Source organism: Lithobates pipiens, unplaced genomic scaffold, assembly GCF_037356315.1.
Source record: "Lithobates pipiens isolate NorthernLeopardFrog02 unplaced genomic scaffold, aLitPip1_a1.2 Scaffold_16, whole genome shotgun sequence".
Taxonomy (NCBI): domain Eukaryota; kingdom Metazoa; phylum Chordata; class Amphibia; order Anura; family Ranidae; genus Lithobates; species Lithobates pipiens.
The window spans coordinates 31,642,014-31,657,806 of NW_027507748.1; positions in this window are offsets into that span (position 1 = coordinate 31,642,014).

The following is a 15,793-nucleotide window of genomic DNA, read 5'->3' on the forward strand; positions in this document are numbered from 1 at the left end:
ACACAAAACGTTAAACGTGAAATGCATAAAAAATGGATGTTAGAAAGTGCAAAACACACCGCAAAACGCGCCTGAAAACCGCATCAACCGCAAGCACATAGATTTGAACCACTTTCTACTAGTTTGGATGAAGTCAAGACAAAGAAAATAATGGGATGAGCATCACTGATTTCCACTTGCAAAACAAAATGTTCTTCCTAATAATTTACACTTGCAGGCCCGGTTGGTAATGACAGGTTCGTAGGTCATGGTACTACAAGACTGTGATGGATCATTATGGGAGCAAGCGGAGTGTAAAATTGTTACCTTACCAGAGTATAATGTAAAACAGAGGAGACTGTCATCTCTGAATTCATACAGAAGGATCTGTGATAACTCGACGTCACTGCGCCCCGCGGTTGTACTGTAGTGAGGCTGGAGGTGCAGGATCATCTGTCACTGGTTATTACTGATCACCAGCAAGCTGCAAATGAAGACTTGCATTTACACCACCGGTCAAAAGTTTTAAAACATGGTGTTTTTACAGTTTTTATTGATATTTATAAATATAATTCACAGTTTAATGTCTCAATTAATGTCTCAATGTGTTTAGAAAATCAAGCATAGAAAAAGTTGGACATAAGAAATCATGGAATTATTTTCTTTACCAAAATGCGATCAAAATTTTTGACTCATTTACCACGTGCTACCCAGGCCAATTTTGACATTTCTCTCCTACATGTAAAAATCATAATTTTTTTTTTGTGCTAGAAAATTACACAGAACCCCCAAACATTATATATATATATATATATATATATATATATATATATATTATGTGCTTTCCCTTGGGACCTCATCTTTTCTTTGCAGACTATCTTGTATCGTGACGCTCTTCGTCCTAAAATTATGGACAAATCACCGCCTTTAAGTGGCCAGCCCTTATGCACTAGGTATGTGCTGATAAGGAGAGGGGTGGAATTAACAGTCGCATTTGTTTGTGTTTTCTTTTTGATGCCATTCTTTCCCCCTTTCCTGTCTTGTGTTAGCCCTTTCAGGTTGGATCCTCAGGATAAAGACCTTGCCAGGCCACATCACCATTCGTCTAGAATCTAGATCCAAAAGGGAATCCCCGCATGGATCTCATCATCAGAGGAGAAGTTCACATTCCTCCTCCAGACACCGCTCTCACCGCCATGATAGTCGCTCTGATCGCAGAGCCTGCTGGGGATGTGGGACTTGAGTCCCGGATGGCAAATCGCTGTGTAATCAATGCTATGCCCAGGCAGTTGGAGAAAAAGAATCAGAAAGCCAGCGTATGGAATCCCTGGTGAAACGTGTGGTGCAGCAGTCTCTGAGAGACATGGACACCTCTCACACACTGAGCCAATCTACTTCCTTGTCTGGCCCTCAGGCTGATGAGGCCCGTGATGATCCGGGCACTTCCCAGCTTTATGCAGCATCTGATGCGACTTCGGAAGACGAGTTCCTAGGTGAGGAAGATATCGGGGGTTTCGACTTTTCTATGGTCTCCCCTCTGATTAAGGCAGTTAAGGAAGCCCTTAAGTGGGAAGACTCATCTACTCCTCCAGCCAAGCAGAAGAAATTCTTCAAACAGCTGGGGAAGGAATGTCCAAACTTTCCTTTTCTTACTGAACTCAAAGATATTTTTGAGGAAGAGTGGAGTAAAGTGGACAGGAAGTCCTCTATGACTAATAAAACTTCCAGGTTGTATCCCTTCAAATTAGAAGATGTAAAGCATCTGGAAAATGCCCCCCTTGTGGATGCGGCTTTGATGCGTTTGGCCAAACACGTTACCCTCCCATTGGAGGATTCAGTGTCCTTTAAGGACGGCCTGGAGAGGAAAATGACCAAGACCTTAAGAAGATTTATGGTCTGGCTGGGATGGCCTGCAAACCTGCCCTGGCACTAGCAGCTATGTCTAAGGCCATGAAAGCTTGGTCTGAAAATGTAGAATCCTTCCTTAAGGGCGTTTCTGAGGTTCTGGCTAAGAATTCAGCAGCAGCAGAACTGAAGCTGGCGGCAGTCTTTCTGGGGGAGGCGTCCATTGATCTAATCCGTCTGTTGGCACGCGTGATGCTGTCTTCGGTAACGGCTAAGCGGGCCTTGTGGTTATGTCCCTGGCTAGCGGACCCGGTTTCTAAGCAGGCGTGGTGTAAGATCCCCTTCGAGGGCTCTGCGTTATTTGGTAACAAGTTAGATGACGCCATTACACGTGCTACAGGTGGCAAGTCTGGCTTCCTTCCCCAGGACAGAAGACTTTTAGGTCGGAAGAGACCACAGTATAAAAAACGCAGCCCAGAGCGGACAAGGGACGCACGTTCCTACAAACCGGGTCGGGACTTCAGAAGAAATTGGTACAGAGGTCAGACTTCCTTTCGTAAGCCCAGCAAGAACCAGTCATCCAGTGGCCACGAGCAGGCTAAGTCTTTCTGAGGTTGCGCTCGGCTATCCCTCTTTCGGCACGTTTGGGTGGCCTCGATTTCAGATTACTGGGTAGTCAGAACGGTCTCGGTGGGCCACAGATGGACCTTCTCCAGCTCCCCTCCTCCCAGATTCGTGCCCACCCTCCTCCCTCGCTTGGAGGAACAAAGTCAAGTACTGTCTTCTTATGTGGATCTGCTGAAGGCTCAAGGAGCGGTAATTCAGGTGCCAAAGGAAGAGTGGTTTCAAGGAGTCTATTCTCCTCTTTTCCTGGTTCAAAAGAAAAGCGGTTCCTGGCGCCCAGTGATAGATCTCACCTATCTAAACAAATACATAGAGTATGGGAAATTCAAGATGGGAACTCTTTCGACCATTCAACAAGCCGTACAGACGGGAGACTGATTGATTTCGATCGACTTAAAGGACGCCTGTTTCCATGTCCCGGTAGAAAAGGATTTTCAAAAATTCCTAAGATTTCACATAGGTCAAGACCATCTCCAATTTATTTGCCTCCCCTTTGGGTTGACGACCTCTCCCCGAGTTTTTTCAAAGGTCCTCCTGGCTGTAGTGGCCTTTATCAAGTTAAAAGGTATTCGACTGTACCATTACCTGGACGACCTGCTGGTTCTGTCCCAAAGCAGAGAACAACTGCTGAAGCACCGGGAACAAGTAATCTCTTCTCTGTCCAGCTTCGGGTGGCTTCTAAATCTGGCAAAAAGTCATCTAGAGCTGGTCCAACGGCTAATATATCTAGGAGCCCAATTCGACACTCTGCAGAGTACTATCTCTCTCCCGGACGAAAAAATACCGACAATACGAGAAAGAGTCTCTCGGGGCCCTATACACTCAGCACCTAAAAGCTTCTCAGTGTCTCAAGATCATTGGTACGATGGTTTCGACAGCCCCGATGGTGAAATGGGCTTTGTGGAGGCTTCGCCCCTTCCAAGCAGGTTTTCTCAAGCAGTGGAAGTCAGGGGACAAAAATCAGAGTATTCGTATAACCTCAACCATAAGAGAGAGCCTCTTTTGGTGGCTACAGCGCAAGAATCTGCTGAACTGTCATTCCATCATCTCCTGGGTCACCGTCACGACCGACGCCAGTGGGACAGGTTGGGGGGCTCTCTACGGATCAAATCTTGCACAAGGCAAGTGGGACGCTCATCTCCCCTTACCAGGGTCGAATGTCCTGGAACTTCGGGCAGCCTGCTGTGCTCTCCAGCAATTTTCTCACCTTCTGAAGGGGAAGTCAGTGTTATTACGGATGGACAACACCACGGCAGTGTCCTACGTGAAAAGGCAGGGGGGTACTCGGAGCTCTACTCTTCTACGGGAGGTCGAACCCATCCTATCATGGGCACAGAAAAACCTGATGAACATCTCAGCGGTCTTTGTGCCAGGAGTTCAGAACTCTCAGGCGGATTTTCTATCCCGGTCTCTACTGGACAACAACAAATGGTCTCTTCATGTTCAAACCTTCAAGTGGATCCTGTCATTAGGGGTCAGTCCAGAAGTGGATCTTTTTGCCTCTCCCTGCAATTTCAAAATAAAGAAATTTTACACGCAAAGTCGTTGCAGTCAGGCCTGCGGGACGGACGCTCTGACGGACCAGTGGAGGTTCAGGAGGGCATATGCTTTCCCTCCGCTTCCCATGATCCTCAGATTCCTTCAGAGGCTCCGAGTAGAAGCAGTAGAAGTTGTAATGATAGCTCCCTATTGGCCCAACAGGCCTTGGTTTCCCCTCCTGGTCCAACTCAGTGTTCGAGATCCCATACCTCTCCCTCTCAGGCCGGACCTTCTTTCTCAGGGTACAGTTCTGCACCCTTGCCCAGCAGTTCTGAGACTGATGGTCTGGTTCTTGAGAGGAAGAGGCTGGAATCCATTGGTTGTGCATCAAGTGTGATTTCCACTCTGATGAGTGCAAGGAGATCAAGTACAAACAAAGTGTATGGCAGAATCTGGGACAAATTTGTTAAGTTCTGCTCTTCTTCGAATAGACCTTTTGAACATCCAGGAGTACAGGATATTTTTAGCTTCTTGCAGTCCGGCCTTGATCTTCCTTTATCGGTAAGCTCCCTCAGGGTGCAGGTGTCGGCTCTATCGGCTTTCTCAGGTACATCTTGGGCAGTGCATCCACTGATTCGTCAGTTCTTCCGGGGAGCTTCAAGACTCAAACCCCAAAGAAAGCCTAGATTCCCCAAGTGGGATCTTCCTCTGGTCCTGGATTCAATCTCCGGTCTAAGTATGACGGGGCGATCCCCGCTCTCTATTAAGGATTTCTCAGCAAAAGTTGTTTTCTTAGTTGCAGTCACCTCAGCCAAAAGGGTTTCGGAAATTGGATCCTTGGGCTTCAAAGAGCCTTTTTTGACGTTCTTTCCGGACCGAGTAGTCCTTATTCCCATGTTGGGATCTAATCCAAAGGTTACTTCTGTGTTTCACCAGAACCAGGAAATCGTCTTGCCTACTTTTAGGACTTCAGATTCTAATGACGTTCACCCTTTGGATGTTGGAGAAGCCTTGAAAGAATATCTTCTTATCACTTCCCCCTTCAGACGCTCGGAGCATCTCTTTATCCTACCTTCAGGTAGCAACAAGGGCAAGAAAGCTTCAACTAGGACGCTGGCCAGCTGGATTGTAAGAACTATACAACGGGCATATAGGGCGAAGGGCTTGGCTCCTCCAGAGGCGGTGATGGCTCACTCTACCAGGGGAATAGCAGCCTCATGGGCAGCGGCTTGGCATGTGGCTCCTGACACAATCTGCAAGGTGGCCTCTTGGTCTTCTATTAATACGTTCATGTCACATTACTGTGTTGAGCCTGCTTCTCTATCCTCTGTAAATTTTGGTTTAAAGATTTTATCGGTTGATAAAGCAAATTAAATGTTTTCTGTTTAAAGCATACCCACCCGTGTGGTCAGCTAGTTATTTCCCACACATAGGCTGCCATGTAGTCTGTCAGGGAAAAAGGAAAATTTATTGTCAAATACTTACCATAATTTTCCTTTCCTGATGGACTCCATGGCAGACGGAGTTCCCACCCATAAGTCTTATGAGGAGGCTAGTTACGGAACACCATGTGGAGTGGTGAGTGCTCTTTTATTTGAATGGGGTCCTATAGCATTGGAGTGGAGGCGGGGTCAACCCACACGTAGGCTGCCATGAAGTCCATCAGGAAAGGAAAATTACGGTAAGTATTTGACAATAAATTTTCCTTTTTTTGTTGTACATTTCAGCAAGTAGGGACTGGGAGTGTCTTCCATGTCCTATGGAGAAAAGCCTTATGCAAGTATTAGGATCTTACCATCCACCATATCTCTTCTGGAGAAGATTAATTTGCAATACTGATGATTTAATATACAAGCTTCTATAGTCTACTGTTGGAGATTGACTGATACTCTTGGGCATTTTCTGATAATTGGAAACTGCTGCATATGAATACACGCGTTTGGTGGAATGCTTCGTGTGTATACACTTTTTTTTCTATTAAGGGACAGATGCTAACTACCAGTACTCCACACAAGGTCTCATTGGCAGTGCCTTTGTTTGTTTCATCTCCTAATGGGTTTATATTAGGGCTGTTACTGATTAAAATTTTTGTGTTCGATTCATCGATTTTTTTTTAATCGATTAATTTCGATTAATTATAATGCACATACAGATCCAACTACTTTTAGCTGATCTCCTTGCATTGCAACTCTGCTTTAGTCAGTGGTAAATGTGGTATACACTATATACAATCACCCGACACTAGTTCGTTTCCACAATCCATGACTTATCTTCACAGTTCACACCAATACGTTTTAAATTCTGACTGTAGCACTGATGTAAGTCTTTTTTTTTCCACAGTAGCGTGGCAGTCCTTCCACCTCCGGTCTAACTAATTACTCTCACCTTATGGCATGGACCCTTGTGCAAACAGGTGGTCATGCAAGCGGGTATCAAAAGGGTTAACACAGACCATAAACTTCTCTCACGTCTCCTTAGATCTCAGCAAGAACGTCAGGTCATGGGTAGAAACAAAAGATCTAAGTGCTCACCGCTTAAGTATAAGATTTAATTTCAAACACAAACTAATCACATAAAGATGATTAAAAACACAGCGTGTAAAGCCGATCAATCGTGTTAGTTCCTAAGGGCAGCAGCGGGTGATTTCATGCGTAGCTCCTCCCCTGCACGTGTTACGTTCAATCAGAACTTCAACGTCACCGGACTCCTCCCCCCTTCCCTTCGTTATCAGATGGAGGCACTTGGGGAAGGGGTCCAGTGATGTCGATGTCCGTGACGTCACCGGATCTCCGGATTTCCACAGCCCTAGTTTATTTGTGAAATGAAGGACTGTATATCTCTATTATTTCTGCAATTCCTGACCAACAAGTGGAGAACAGATGGATGCTCTTCCATCTACTCACAATCAAGGATCTGTTTCCATATATAAGGATGACTATTGAGAGATATTCAAACCAATCTACTAACCTTCTATGAGGAGGGGATTTGCAATCCAGATAAAGGAAGGCCCGTAGACGTGGTGTATTTGGATTTTACAAAAGCATTTGACACAGTTTCCCATAAACATTTACTGAACAAAATGAGGTCCGCTGGCATGGACATGGATTGAAAACTGGCTACTAGGGCGAGTTCAGACGATGGTGATAAATGGGGAGTACTTGGGAGGAATTGTCAGAGGTGGGTAGTGGGGACCCCCAGGGTTCTATGCTGGGACCAATCCTATTTAATTTGTTCATAAACAGCCTGGAGGATGGGGATGGGGTAAACAGTTCAATCTCTGTATTTGGGGACAATACTAAGCTAAGCAGGGCAATAACTTCTCCGCAGGATGTGGAAACCTTGCAAAAAGATCTGAACATATGAATGGGGTGGGCAACTACATGGCAAATGAGGTTCATTGTAGAAAAATGTAAAATAATGCATTTGGGTGGCAAAAATATGAATGCAATCTATACACTGGGGGGAGAACCTCTGGGGGAATCTAGGATGGAAAAGGACCTGGGGGTCATAGTAGATGATAGGCTCAGCAATGGAATGCAATGCCAAGCTGCTGCAAACAGAATATTAGCATGCATTAAAAAGGGTGATTAATTCCAGAGATAAAATGATAATTCTCTTGCTCTACAAGACTCTGGTCCGGCCACACCTGGAGTATACTGTCCAGTTCTGGGCACCAGTCCTCAGGAAGGATTTACTGGAAATGGAGCGAGTACAAAGAAGGGCAACAAAGCTAATAAAGGGTCAGGAGGATATTAGTTATGATGAAAGGTTGCCAGCACTGAACTTATTCTCTCTGGAGAAGAGACGCTTGAGAGGGGATATGATTTCAATTTACAAATACCGTACTGGTGACCCCACAATAGGGATAAAACTTTTTCGCAGAAGGGAGTATAACAAGACTCGTGGCCACTCATTAAAATTAGAAGAAAAGAGGTTTAACTTTAAACTACATAGAGGGTTCTTTACCGTAAGAGCGGCAAGGATGTGGAATTCCCTTCCACAGGCGGTGGTCTCAGCGGGGGAGCATCGATAGTTTCAAGAAACTATTAGATAAGCACCTGAACGACCGAAACATACAGGGATATACAATGTAATACTGACATATAATAATACATAGGTTGGACTTGATGGACTTGTGTCTTTTTTCGAACTTATCTACTATGAAACTATATGTATATCTGTATTATTTCTGCAATTCATGACCAAGAAGTGAAGAATAGATGGATGCACTTCCATGTACTCACAATCAAGGATCTGTTTCCATATATACAAATGACTATTGGGAGAGATTCAATTATACGAAAGCAGATAACAAACAGTGGAGAGACATGTATCTATATACCTGGATGTGAATTCTTGAAGCTATATATACTGTTCAGGTCTCCAGGGATAGGTCCTGAGAAAGTAAGTATATTTGTCCAATATTTGGGTTATGGTCCCTTTAAGAGGGATGGTTTGAAGGCAATGTTGAGTTCTCAGGGGTTCTTACCCATGCAGGGTGAGGGGTTCTGGGGTAGTCCAACTGGAGAGGACTTTTTTTTTTTTTTTTTTATAAAATCTACAAATACATATAAAAAAACAACAAACAAGAAAGGAAGAAAAAACAAACAAACATTGAACTAACAACAGGCAGTATGAGAGCCTCACAGAATGCATCAACCTTCCAGATTTTATCAAACATATGGGGGCAACTCCTCTACTAGCATAGGTGAGTTTTTATGGGAGTGTATTATTAATAGCAGCATTCCAGTCACTCACTGTGGGGGGGGGGGGGGGGTGATTTGTAGGCAGGGGATTCCCACCTCAGGAGAATTTCCCTTTGTACGTAGAAGGGGGAGTAGAACACAAAGAGTCTTCTGTGTTTAGTGAACATTATGCCCTCTGCAAGGCCCAACAACCACAGAGCTTGATCGAGCAGAAGGGAAAGGTTATCCACCCTATTGACCACTTCCGGACCGCCGCACGCCGATATATATGTCCTGTCTTTGAAGAGGACTATCGTTGCTATGGCAGCAGGTAGCTGCCATAACCCCTGTATCCTCTTCTTCAGTGAGCGGTCCGGTTTCCGATAAAAGTGGTCTCTGCGGTGGATTCGCCGCAAGATCGCTTTTAACATCAGTGGGAGAGAGCCTCCCCCTCCCGCCACTCTCCGGTGTCCTCCACCTCTTACTGGAGCCGTCGACAGTGGCAGAGGCGATCAGATGATTCTCCTTCCTGGGTATGGAGACGTGTGAGGGGAAGATGGCCCCCACCCATCTCCATACCATTGCAGGGCAGAAGCGACGTCAAAACATCAAAATCAACAAAATGACAAAAATTTTTATTTCTTTTCTTTTTTTTTTTATTGCATATTAGTGGAAATATGAGATCTGAGTCTTTTTGACCTCAGATCTCATATTTAAGAGGTCCTGTAATGCTTTTTTTCTATTACACTTATAAAAGTGACACTTTTTTTTTTTTTTTTTAAAGAACAGTGTAAAAATAAAAAATAAAAGGGAAAATAAATAAGAAAAAAAATGTTTTAAATGCACCCCGTCCCATCGAGCTCGCGTGCAGAAGCGAACGTATACATAAGTAGCACCCACATATGAAAACGGTGTTCAAACCACAAATGTGAGGTATCGCCGTGATCGGTAGAGAGTAATAATTATAGCCCTAGACCTCCTCTTTAACTCAAAACATGCAACCTGTAGAATTTTTTAAACGTCCCATATGGATATTTTTATGGGTAAAAAATGTTCGCCATTCCACGAGCGGGTGCAATTTTAAACATGACATGTTGGGTATCAATTTACTTGGCGTAACATTATCTTTCACAATATTAAAAAAAAAAACGATTTGGCTAATTTTATTGTTGTCTTATTTTTTTTAATTCAAAAAGTGTATTTTTCTAAAAAAAAGTGCACGTGTAAGACCGCTGCGCAAATACGGTGTGACAGAAAGTATTGCAACAAATGCCATTTTTTTTTATATATATAAATTGGCTTTTGGAATTTGATGGGGGGGACCTAGCTGCACCACATTATGAGCCCTGTCTTATAGTTACTCTTTTTGTTATGTCTATAGTTAACTCTGTCGAATTCTCTTGGTGTCAAGTACTGGCTCCCCTGAAGAAGCCTTTGTAAAGGTGAAACATGTCGGGAAACTTTCGAACCAGCCAACACAACTCTGACCAAGTAGAATGAATAGATATGAATTTTAATGTACAAATTTGTCATTATGGTCTGTTTATCATTTTGACTACCTTTTTATGAATTGTATAAATAAATTTAAAAAAAAAATTCTTCTTCTTATTATATGGTACCCTTTTCTCTTTCCCTCGGTATTCTATAATGTTGATCTAATCATTAACAACAATACTCACCCCTTTTTGTCTGCCAAATTGATAGGCACCGTAATAATCCCATTCCTTCCACCTTCCTTTCTTTTCAATTTACCAACATTGGGATGAGGTGCTGTCTAGTATTTGATCTCTCCGCCTGATTTTCCTCTTTGTTTCCAATACATACATACATACATATAAATATATATATATATATATATATATATATATATATATATATATATATATATATAGCACTGACCCCCGAAGGAGCTGCTAATTTGAGTTGGGCCTGCACTCTCCTGAGAAACCCCTTTTCTGTGTAACTCTGTCCCCTTGGCACAGCTGTGGTGCAATAATAATACAGTACAATATAAACAGTATAAGGTACCTGTATCAATCCCTCAGGATCCTCTGGCTCCACCTGGTGGGGAAAGACAGTAGACCACACACTTGTACTCTTAACCATACTTAACCTCTTAACCAATACTTTTACTGAAAGTATAACAAATAAGTGATTACAGGGATTGCACTGTCGTTCCAACGTAGAACGTCAGTACAGCATGAATCAACAGTCAGATACAATAAACAATATGCAAGTATGTTATTAGCTAGACCTGGGAGCTCCTCTTACTTAAAGTCTACGTGAGGCCTCACTTAAAGTATTTCCTCCTTTTATCTTCTTTCTTCGCTAGCTTAAATGGTTCCTCAGGTAATTGTAATCCAAAGGGGTGGAGTGGAGAAGTGGAGAAAGTTAACTCAGAATACTCCAGGTATAACTCCAAGAACTTGTAATCACACTTGGGCGCTAAAGTGAACTTGGCCTCAAGCCTACTAAATGTCAGTTGCTCAGTTTCGCTTCTGTGGAACAACAAGTTCCAGCGAGGCCAGTGAGTAAGTCTAACTGTGGGCAATAGTATTAAACGGTGGGCTGTAACCTGCTCACCAACTAGATTAGAGTTCGGGGAATGGCTTTGGTCCGATAACTGCAGCTTGCTCCCGCTGTGTTGCTCCGCCGACTGGATTCAGTCCTCCGCTACTCCGACAAGCATCTCCGAACCTCGTCAATCCGATCACCAGCTCTCAGGTTTCGTCAAGTCTCCTCGCAAACGGTCTGGTTTGCGAGGTCACTCCGCGGTGACTGCCTGCCAATGTGTCCGAGACCTTCCACACAGTTCCATACAGGCAGGCAGCGTGGCCCCAAGAGGCCAAATATGGCCGCTGCAGTTCCTTTTATCCCCTACCCAGCATGCACTGCATATCAGAGTGTTCATGGGTAGGTCACACAGACTCCTGGGTATCAAAGGTCAAACCTCTTGGATTTTTTTTCACCTTTAATAATAAACACCTTCATTTACAAATTGCATTTTGTGTTTACTTGTGTTGTCCTTGACTATTGTTTAAATTGGTTTGATGTTCCGAAACACTTAAGTGTGACAAACATGCAAAGGAACAGGAAATGAGGAAGGGGGCAAACACTTTTTCACACCACTGTATATATATATATATATTATATTGTATTGCACAACAGAAATGATTTATTTTCATGAAAACTTGCAAAGCTACTAAAAGGTCCGCTTTAAAAACCCGTTCTATCAAAGTGAAAAGTTTTAGTTTGACGTTTTACAAAAAATAGATGTATAAAATTGGAAGGAATGCGATTTTCACAGGAAAATTGAAAATGATGCTGAATAGAGACACAATTTGCATACTGTTATCAAACTGCAATCACACCAGGGATACTGCAGACTGGAACTTCAAAAAATTCCCGCTGTTGCCAGGCTGTGTGCGTAAAAACACCCGTAATGCAGGCAGAAAGGGGTCTTTTTTTTTTCTAAGAAAAACAGGGCCATAGATAATGGGTCTGTGCTTGACTCTGTGCCATTCCACTTCTTCAAGTGGTGAGGATGATGCTTCGGCATCGATCTGTCCCACTTTTTATTTTTATTTTATTTTATTTCATAATGTTTGCTATCATTTAGCTGGGGGAGTTGCGCAGCCTCCCCGGAGCCAGCCTCCAGCAGCCGACGTGCCAAGCGCGCAACATCGTTTTATCACAGCTGCTCCATCTGCAAAATGTGTCTGCTTACTTGAAACGGCGAGTTTATTAAGATCTACGTCTTTTATTTTTCTTCTCCCTCCGAATTGATCCAGTGAAGTTATATTCTCAGTGAAAGGTGAAAGCTTTATCTTTGACCTGCGCTACTGCTGAGCGCCTTCATAGATTTCATTCTGGCACGCACAGTAGACAGTTGGCTGGCCCCCCCAAGGCCTTGCTCACACCATGTGTGGTGACCTGAGTTAATCTCCCCATCAACACAATCTCAGTTTTCTCTTTCAAAAGTCGCTTTTGTGCATTGACATACGCTATGTCCTGCCTTTACACGCTCATTTAATTCATTCGTACAGTGTCAATTAGCTAGCGTCCCTCCTAGCCAGTGCCAGTTAGCGCCAGATTAGCCACCACGCTATCACAGTCACAATATACACTATATTGCCAAAAGTATGGGGACACCTGCCTTTACACGCACATGAACTTTAATTGGCATCCCAATCTTAGTCCGTAGGGTTCAGTATTGAGTTGGCCCACCCTTTGCAGCTATAACAGCTTCAACTCTTCTGGGAAGGCCGTCCACAAGGTTTAGGAGTGTGTCTATGGGAATGTTTGACCATTCTTCCAGAAGAGCATTTGTGAGATCAGGCACTGATGTTGGATGAGAAAGCCTGGCTCGCAGTCTACTCTCTAATTCACCACAAAGGTGTTCTATCGGGTTGTGGTCAGGGCTCTGTGCCAGTCAAGTTCCTTCACCCCAAACCCGCTCATCCATGTCTTTATGGACCTTGCTTTGTGCACTGGTGTGCAGTCCTGTTGGAACAGGAAGGGGACATCCCCAAACTTTTCCCACAAAGTTGGGAGCATGAAATTATCCAAAATGTCTTGGTATGATGACGCCTTAAGAATTCCCTTCACTGGAACTAAGGGGCCAAGTCCAACCCCTGAAAATCAAACCTCACACCATAATCCCCCCTCCACCAAATGATTTGGACCACAAAGCAAGCATCCTCAAAAGGGGTTGAAAACCCTCGTGTTTGCATCCTATGCATTAAGGTGAAAAAAACACCTGGCAATCACTAGACATGTGCGATTAGTTTGTATGAATAGAAAATTCACACACATTTCTGTAAATTTGTACATCTGGGAGGATCCGAAATACGAATTGTTACGCTTTTTTGTACGAAAATTTTTTGGACGGCATACGAAATTTTGTTCACAATTTTCGGATCCAAATTCCGTTACAAAAGAAACCTGACTGATGTTTTGTTGACCAATCAGAGGTTTTCTTCTGCTGCTGAGTGAGAGTTGTGAAAATTACCATTTTTAATATGGGAGTGGGAGACTGGTACTGGTAGTCGATGGGAGATTCAGAATCGGACAAAATAAGAATGTTCGTTAATTACGATTATTCGTTATGATGAAGTTAAAAACCCAGGAAGTCAGCACAGCACAGGGATGGTGGAAGCCCCTCATAATTAGCATAGCACAGAGATGGTGGGAGCCCCTCATAATGAGCACAGCACAGGGATGGGGGGAGCCCCTCATAATGAGCACAGCACAGGGATGGTGGGAGCCCCTCATAATGAGCACAGCACAGGGATGGTGGGAGCCCCTCATAATGATAAATTCATCATAACGAATGTTCGTAATTGTTACGAAAAGTTAACAAAATTCATATTCCGTACAAATCCAAATTGAATTTTGGACACGAATTATGAAATACGAATTAACGGCTAATATGAAACAGAACGAAACAAAACTAATTTATTGATGGCACACATGTCTAGCAATCAGCCCCCTGTTTTACTTACCTGAGCCCGTTCATCTCTTCGGCGGGGATGCGCTGTCCCTCTCTCCACGGGGCCCCATCTCTTGATTGGCCATTGGCTTTCGCTGCTGTCAATCAAATCCAATGAAGACGGCCGGGGCCGAGTCCGTCATTGGTGTCTGTGGACGCAAATGCTGGACTTGGGGGCGCGCCCGCAAGGTAACCCCCTTGAGAGAGCGCTTCACCTAGGGTGTTATCTGATGCAGGGAGGAGCCGCGGGAGCCACTGGGGGACCCCAGAAGAGGATGTTCGGGGGCCACTCTGTGCAAAAAGAGCTGCACAGTGGAGGTAAGTATGACATGTTTGTTATTTTAAAAAAACACAAAAAACGATCCTTTACAATCACTTTGACTTCTCTGTGAGATCAGGCGCTGATGTTGGATGAGAAAGCCTGGCTCGCAGTCTACTCTCTAATTCACCAAAAAGGTGAATTTACTGCGGAGCGGCAACTCCTCTGTGCAGAATGATGCACAGGTACGTGATCCTGCACTTCCGGGTCTGGTGCACACATGCGTGCCACTGGCAACTCTCCCCTGCAGTTACTGGACAGAGAGGGAGCCAATCAGCCGATCATTCGAGGCACAGGCAGATTGCCATTCTGTGACAAGGGAAGGCAGTGATCTGTGTTTCTGCTAATCAGAAACACGGATCTCTGCCTTCCCACAGTACAAGCACCTCGCCAACACAGTTAGGAAGCACTCCCTAGGGACACATTTCATCCTTTGATCACTCCCGATGTCAACCCCTTCCCAGCCAGTATCATTAGTACAGTGACAGTGCATAAATTGTTTAGCGCTGATCACTTTATTAGTGTCACTGGTCCCCAAAAAGTGTCAAAAGTGTCAGTTAGGTGCCCGATTTGTCTGCCGCAATATTGCAGTCCCGCTATAAGTCGCTGATCACTGTCATTACTAGTAATAAATAAATAAATAAATAAATAAATAAATAAATAAACAAAAAATCCATAAATATATCCCATTGTTTGTAGATGCTATAAATTTTGAACAAACCAATCAACATATGCTTATTGTTTTGTTGTTTTACTAAAAACATGTAGCAGAACATATATTGGCCTAAATGAATGAAGAAATTCAATTTTTTTCAATTTTTTTATTGCTTTTATAGCAGAAAGTGTATATATATATATATATATATATATATATATATATATATATATATATATATACAGTATATATATATATATATATATATATTATATATATATATATATATATATATATTATATATATTATTATTCTTTTTTGTTTGTTTATAGCGCAAAAATAAAAAGAGCTTTATTTGTGGGGGGAAAAAAAAGGACAAAAATCTTATTTGGGTACAGCGTCGCACGTGCCCTATCGCAAAAATTGGAGCTGAGTTGGTTAAAGAGGAGCTCCCGGCTGCTTCAAAAAGAAATTAAGTGTCAGCAGCTACAAATACTGTAGCTGCTGACTTTTAACACAAGGACAACTTACCTGTCCATGGATCCTGCGATGTCCTCACCCGAGCCAATTCTTTAACCACTTAAGGACCGAGCCTCTTTCTGAGATTTGTTCTTTACAAGTTAAAAACAGTTCTTTTTGCTAGAAAGTTACTTAGAACCCCCAAACATTAGATTTTATTTTTATTTATTTGAGCAGCGGTCTTACAAGCGCACTTT